Consider the following 7,448-nt stretch of genomic DNA (forward strand, 5'->3'; position numbering starts at 1 on the left):
ACCGAAACAAAAGTTATTGACCGGAAACACCAGTTTGACGCCGCCGCCGCCCGCCCGCCCGACCGACATCTACCCCAATCTAATAACTCAGGTTTTCGTTGAAAACCTGGTTAAAAACAACAACAGAAAATAAGAAATGGCTTTATTAAGCCTGTTTATGGGCAGTAATGAAATATATTATCCTGCAAGACAACAAACTGAAGTGAATCACTAGGAAATAAGAAATGGGTTTTATCGAGTCTAATTTTGGGCATTAATGAAATACATAATACTGCATATGCCCATTTGGGACAGCTTAAGCCATTCTCTATTTTCAGGAACAGCAAAACCCCGACTTCCTTTTACAATGAGTGTATTTTGTTTAAGTCATAGCCATGCTCTGGCTTTGTAAACTCAAACCACAACACCAGAAGTACAAAGTAACATGTTTAATAACAATCCTAGGTCTGGTGACTCTAGGTTAAATACTTTTTGAGATATACATGACATATATTCGGACAGACGCACTGACAAGAACAATTTTATGTCTCCCATAAAACAACAAGAAACAAAAGCTGTCGGTTGACAGTGCACTCGACTATTCGAAGAATTGATGGAAGTATGGTTTCAAAATATCTGACAAAAGATAAAAAAGTAGAAAAGACAAACCATCTACCTGTGTTTGTGGATCTAGAAATATCTTGCACTATATGGCAATGTGTGGCCATGATGTTTCGAAGTTATATATCAAGAATTTTAGACAAAAAAATGGAATTGTATGCGAAACGTAACTTATTTCTATGCCAAAAGAAAACGCAGTAACTGAGCTAATGACCTTGTCTTAGTTATATAGTCTTGCCTACATATGTATACTATGATGATAAACAAGTGGTCATCAGAAAAAGTTGTTTAAAGGCGCTTGAGTTTCTGTCTCTAATGACTTCAGAAAGGGATCAAATGCCCCGTGTTTAAACTACAGACAAAGTTTAATGGAAATTCAGCAAAAGACTTCATGAAAAAATGTTTAAAGGTATTTCTGTGTTTAGCTCTAGAGAACCCTTCAAGGGAACCATTGCGCATTTTTAAACAACTTTGGAAATGACCTTATATTGGTGGTACAGACCGAGTTTGATCAAGATCCATCATGCTGTTCGTGGCATAGGTCGTTAAAAGCTTTTTTTCCCCTAGTTTTAGCTCTAGTGGTCACCAAAAGGGGTAAAGTGCCACAAGCAGTAATCGTTAACGTCCGTCAATTTTGTTTCCCTATTGAGAACTAGGCAAATCTAACTTTTGATAAGTAACACACAAGATATAACACCCAAGAGGTAATACGTAACATGTAAGAGGTAACTGATAACGCGTAACACATAATATGTCATACATAAGAGGTTATGCATAAAAACTAAGACAAAATGTCCCTAATAGGCTTCCGTAGATATCAGACTAAGTAAGTTCATTTTGTCTTAGTTTTTTTCCTGTATTATTAGCGAAATAATTGAAAGTGAATTTTTGAATGATAGAACAAGTTAAACGTAGAATAGAAAGGAGAAAGAGGGAAGAAATGGGAATGTCTCGGGGTTGCTAAAAGAATCTCTTACATTTGGATATGTATGTCTGTACATGAGTGAACATAATCATGTTACTCTGATCAGAAAGGGCTGGGTTTCAAAATAGAACAGTGTCCAAGTCAATTACGAAATTTCGCAAATTATTAAGAAGATCGTTACGACAACGGTTAAAGATTCTGCATTCAAAAAAGAAGTGGAAATTAGTTTCAGCCTGTCCACATTGGTACAATGGGGTGAGATAAATATCTTTTAGGTAAAAATGTTGATTCAGTTCACTGCATTTGGTTCGTAGTCGTGTATGGAGCACCTGGAATTTCCTGTTTCTTTGGTAGCTCCGGAGACAATGTGAGCACATTCATTTTGAATTTTGTCGAGTTGATCCATTACATACTTGGTACAATTGCCCTACACTACGTCTGCGTATTCGAGTATTGGTCTTATGAGAGAAATATATATGGTTTCAAGGGAACGACGGTCAAGTGAGAATTTCAATTTACGCATTATGTATACCCTCTTCTTTTCTACAATGAAGTTGATATGAGAATGACATCAATAATCATTTGACAGGAATACGCCAAGATGTTTATGTTCAAAGACCTCGGGAACAATCTGGTTAAACATTCAAAGAGGAGAATGAAGTTGAAAATTTTGTTTTCTTGAAATTACACGGGTTTCTGATTTGGAGGGATTGAATGTTACAAGCCATTTTTCTGCTCATGATGAACTTGTTTGGAGCAGATTTGCCGCAATGTCCGGTTGCTGAACTATGATATATAGTCTTGTATCATCAGCAAACAGGCTGATGCATGATCTAATTTGTCATTGATAAAGATAAGGAAAAGAAGAGGTCCGAGAATTGAACCCTGTGGAACTCAGCTTTGAGAAATGCCAGTTAGATTTGACTCCTGGCAGAACAACGCGTTTACGTCTATGTAAGAGAGAATATTGAAACCACATGTGAAGAGAACCTGTGATTCCTGCGAATTTAGTTTACATAGTAAACCTTTGTGCCAGACTTTGTCAAAGGCCTTGCTTATATCGAAAAACACAGCACGAACTTCTAGACCGTTATCGAGCGCTTCACAGAGAGTATCGTATATGAAAACAAGTTGATTAAGCTGTACAAGAGTAAAAAGCAAGAATCATGAAGATGGTTAAAACATGCTTGAAATTGAGGTGTTCAAGAACGTTTTCAATAGTGTTTAAGAGATATGTTGGACGATATAGTTATTTAGAAAAGTGGCATCATCTTTCCGAAGATTCAAAACAGGGGTTTCCTTTCACGTGGCTGGCCAGAAAAGAAATTTTGAAATGAAGCTTTGAAAAGGTCACAAAAAAGAAAAAGATGGTTCTGAGAAACCTCGGGTAAAAAATTTGTTGCTTAAAAACCATCATGAATTTTGGCCTTGTAAAACTGTTGGGGGACTCAAGACTTTCTCCGTTTTATGGAGAAAGATTAATTTCATTTAAAATGTGGTAGAATTGGTAAAAACCGAGTTTGGGAAAACTTAAAATTTTTCGTCACCCAATGTATTTTTTTAAAAACCCCATTTTAACGCTGTGTCCACGTGAAAGGAAAGCCCGGGGAAAACCACTTTTTTTAATTCGATAGAATTTTCTATTCGGTTTTTAAACCGGTATATCGATGTTTACCGTGAAGGGACCCCGATTTTCATCGCTTCGCGAATCGTTTCCCTAATAAAAAAACAATGGCAAAGGAAAGGGAAAAGTTTTGTAGGAAAACAATTTAAGAAAAAAAATATGAAAGAAACATGTAAGACTAAAAGTCATACGGGGCGCGGGGAATTATACCCTTTTTTAAAAAGTTTGCGTGCCAAACTGGTTTCCCCCCGGAATCTCTCTCCCAAACCCAAAAGGTTCCTATATACACGTACTTTTTTTCTGTCATTTATATCGAGGGGAAAATTAAAACTATCATGGATTTTTACCCTTTTTTTTACACTTAATACTTTTTTTTTTTTCAAAATATTTTTTTAGGGGGTTTTTAATCATTTAAAAACACGGGGGTAAAATGTTTTTCTAGATGTCTAATGAAAAAATACAGCATTCAAACCGTTTTCCCTTAAAATAAAAAAAAAACAGTCGCACCGAGGGTGTTTTTTTTTCTAAATTTTTAAAAAGTAAAAGCAATTTTTAAAAAGGGAAAATTTTTTTTTGAAGGTTGTTTAATTTTTAAAATGTATCCTTGAGTTGTTTTTTTTCCCTTTTCGGAAAAAAAATATTTGATACTTTGTGTCGTGTTTGGGTAAAAAGTTACAAAAGGGGAAAAAAAGGAAAGGGAAAACCCGAAAAATTTCGATGGGAAAATCCGAATTAACTTAAAAATCTAAAAATTTTTTCCCAAAATTTTCCCCCTTTTCCCGCTCCCATAAAAAAGTTTAAAAAGAGGGCAAATTTGGGCGTCAAAGAGTCAAAACCTTTACAAAACCCTGAGTCAAAATAATTTTTCAGCTTGTGGCCCCATGAAATGTTAAAACACCACAAAATGCCCAACCCAATGTTAATTGGCATTTCCCGTTTACACTAAAGACTTATAAAGTAAAAAAAATTTCCTTGGTATATTTTTTTTTTAAAAACCCGGTTTTTTCCCTGGAAAAACCCCAGAAAAAGGCCTTTATTTAGGTGGGAGACCCAAAGGGAGCATCTCAAAAAATTTCCCAGTGCCGGGCCCGGGGGATTAAAACCCCGGGGGACCCCCGGTTTGCGCCCATTTTGTTCCCACAAGCCCACTGGCCTAAAAAATAACAGCAAAAAAAAAAAAAAAGAAAAAAAGAAATGAAAATACCCCTCTTTACCTTAAAAAAAGGGAAATCTTCGTTTTTGCAGCTACAGGTAAAAAACAGTAACACGGGTTTAGGTTAACTGGCGTGGGTATGTGACGCGAGCAGATCAGAGTCTCTTTTGTACACCCTTTTACTAAACGGGCTTAAAAAGTCGGTGCGTTCCCCTTTATTCGAAATTTTGATCAAAATTGGGGAATTTAATGTCTTTAAACCGTCGTTTTGGGGTTTTTTTTGGTGGGGGCCTTTTTAAATTGTGCATAGATATCTTCCCATTTTCCCAATAAAAAAAAATATACTTTCCCAGAGCTTTTACTGAAATAAAAATAGATTGGCCCGGGAAACTGGGCTGGTATAGCTTATTTTTGATGGGAAGCCACCCCGTTTTTTTAAAACCCCCAAAGGGAAAACGTATTATATTTGCCCAACCGGTTTTTTTGGGGTCGCCGCCCATTAGCATTTTGTGTCCCCCTTTAACTTTTGGCCCCCCTTAAAGGGTTTCGAAAAAATTTGAACAAAAGTTCCCACTCAAAAAACGACGTGCAGGTGCAGTTTTGGATGGTTCGTTTTCAATGTAAATATCAAATTGGGGGTCAAATGTAAATTTATTTTTGGTTTCGAATCCCCCTCTGAAACCCCTCTTAAACTGGGTTTTTAAGGGAAACTTGGCACAAATGTCCCCCCAAAATCAAGACAAAGGGGCACTGCGCATTTTTTGGATGGTCCTGAAATGTCAAGATAACAAGGGGTAAATGGTCATATCTTTGGGGGGTATATTGCTCCGCATTGCGGGGGCTTTGAATCTATTGCTATCGTAAAGGGAAAGTTTCAGGGCGGCAACCCCGGGTAAAAAAATCTTTTTTTTGGGAAAGACGGGGATGAATAGGACGCAAAAACTTATGTTTTGTTTTTTTTTTTTTCCCATTTATCCCCCACCCAAACCACAAAAGATGTCTTGGGGACTGAACCAAAAATTTTCAGTTTAAATTTTTCGACGCGTACTGGGGGTTTAAATTATAGGGGTTTTTCTCAAAACTATATAAGAAATTTATGCATTTTTAATAGTGGCATATTTAACATCCGGTTCAAAGCCGTAATCTGTTTTTTTTCCCAAATATCCTTCTTAGAAGAAAAACGATGATGTCAATTTTTTAAAATTTTAAATATTATTGCCCATGTATATGAATTACCAAAAAATTTGGGTGGGGCTTTTTTGTTTTTTTTCCCCTTTTCCCTTTTAAATTTTTAAATCGCTTTTTTGTATCATTCAAATCTTTTGACTACCTTTATTTGAACCAAGAAGCGGAGGTCGAAATTTTTTTTTTTTTTGGGAAGTGTTTGCAGTTTATTTATACGCTTGCGGGTGAAATTCTAGCTAGTTTTCGCTAGCAGAAAAAAACGGCTGTTGTTTTAAATGGATCAAAATACCCTCTTACCCAGTTTTAAAACCAATTTCTGGTGAGGAAAACGGACACTCCGATGAAAGATTTTCACCTATTTACATCTGGCGATCCCTATGCGTGGGCCCGATCAGGGACAACATAATTATGTTACAAGCTTTTTCCTTGAAAAAAGAATGTATGTGTTTATATGGAAAATGGAGTCACTTTTTGGTTCGTTTTAAATTGCCTCAAATTTACTCTTCGAATGTATAATATTCGTCAATTCTTTTCGAATTTTTTTTCCAAATTGAAAATCCCTCTCAGATAGGGATTGGGACTATTCTTTAAATTGTCTCTCCAAATGTTAATCCCTTTCCAGTAGGATTGTTTTATTTTCGAATGTTCTCCAAATTGTTAATGCCTCTAGATGGGCATTGGTCTATTTTTTTTCAAATGTCTCCCCGAAGTCTAATGCCTTCCCAGAAGGCATTCCCCTTTATTCTTTTCGATTCTCTCCGAATTTTAAAACCCTCAGATAGGCTTTCGCCCAAATTATTTTCAAAATGCCCTTTCCGAATGTCTAAACCCCCTCAGATAGGTTTCCATTTTCCCTTTTCAAAATGTCTCAAAAAATTTTTCCCTAATCCCTCCAGGTGGGGATTTATATTAATTTGAATTTTTCTCCCCGGGGGGGAATTTTGACTAAAAACCCCTTTCCCGTTAGGATTCCGTCTTTCTTTTGGGGAATTGTTTTTCCGGGAAAGTTTTAATTTTTGCCTTTTTTCAGGAAAGGGGGGGGGGGATGGTTAATTTTTTTTGGAATGTCTTCGGAATGTTTTAAAACAAAGGGGGCCCCTGGGGGATGGGGGATTGGGGGCCTTATTATTTGGGGGGGGAATTTTCTAATTCCGGATGGTTTTTAATTTTCCCCTCTAGATGGGCATTGTCTATCTTTTCGATTTTTTTTTCCGAATGTCTAATGCTTCTCACTGGGCATTCGTCATTTTTTTTCAAATTTGAATCTCCCAATGTCTAATCCCTCTCAGGTGGGCTTTCGTCTATTTTTTCAAATGTCTCTAAAAATGTCAAATGCCTTCTGTTAGGCTTTTCACCTAGATTTTCGAATGTCTCACCAAAGTCTACTATTCTCAGATAGGCAATCGTCTATTCTTTTCAAATTGTCCCCTCCGAATGTTAATCCCTTGAGGTGGGCTTTCGCATATTTTTCGAATGCCCTTCCCCCGAATGTTTTTAATCCCATTCAAAATATTGGGTATTCTTTTCAAATGTCTCTCCGAAAGTCTAATGCCCCCTCAGATAAGCATTCGTCTTTTTTTTCAAAATGTTTTCCCCAAATGTCTAATGCTTTCAGATAGGCTTCCCCTATTCTTTCGAATGTCTTCCAAATTGGCTAATCCCTTTCCAGATAGGCATTCTTTCTATTTTTTCGAATGTCTCCCCGGAATTTTCTAAGGGCCCTCTCAATGGGCCCTTCATCTATTCTTTTGAAGGTCTCCCGAATGTAAATGTCTCTCAGATAAGCTTTTCTCCTATTTTTTTCGAAGTCCCCGAATGTCAAATTCCCTCTCAGAAGGCTTCCCCTTTTTTGAATCCCTCCCAAATGTCAAATCCCTTCAGATAGGCATTCATCTATTTTTTTTTGAATGTCCCCTCCAAAAGTTAATGTCCTCAGGTGGGCCTTCCCCTATTCTTTTCAA

Source organism: Mercenaria mercenaria, chromosome 7 (assembly GCF_021730395.1).
Source record: "Mercenaria mercenaria strain notata chromosome 7, MADL_Memer_1, whole genome shotgun sequence".
NCBI lineage: Eukaryota > Metazoa > Mollusca > Bivalvia > Venerida > Veneridae > Mercenaria > Mercenaria mercenaria.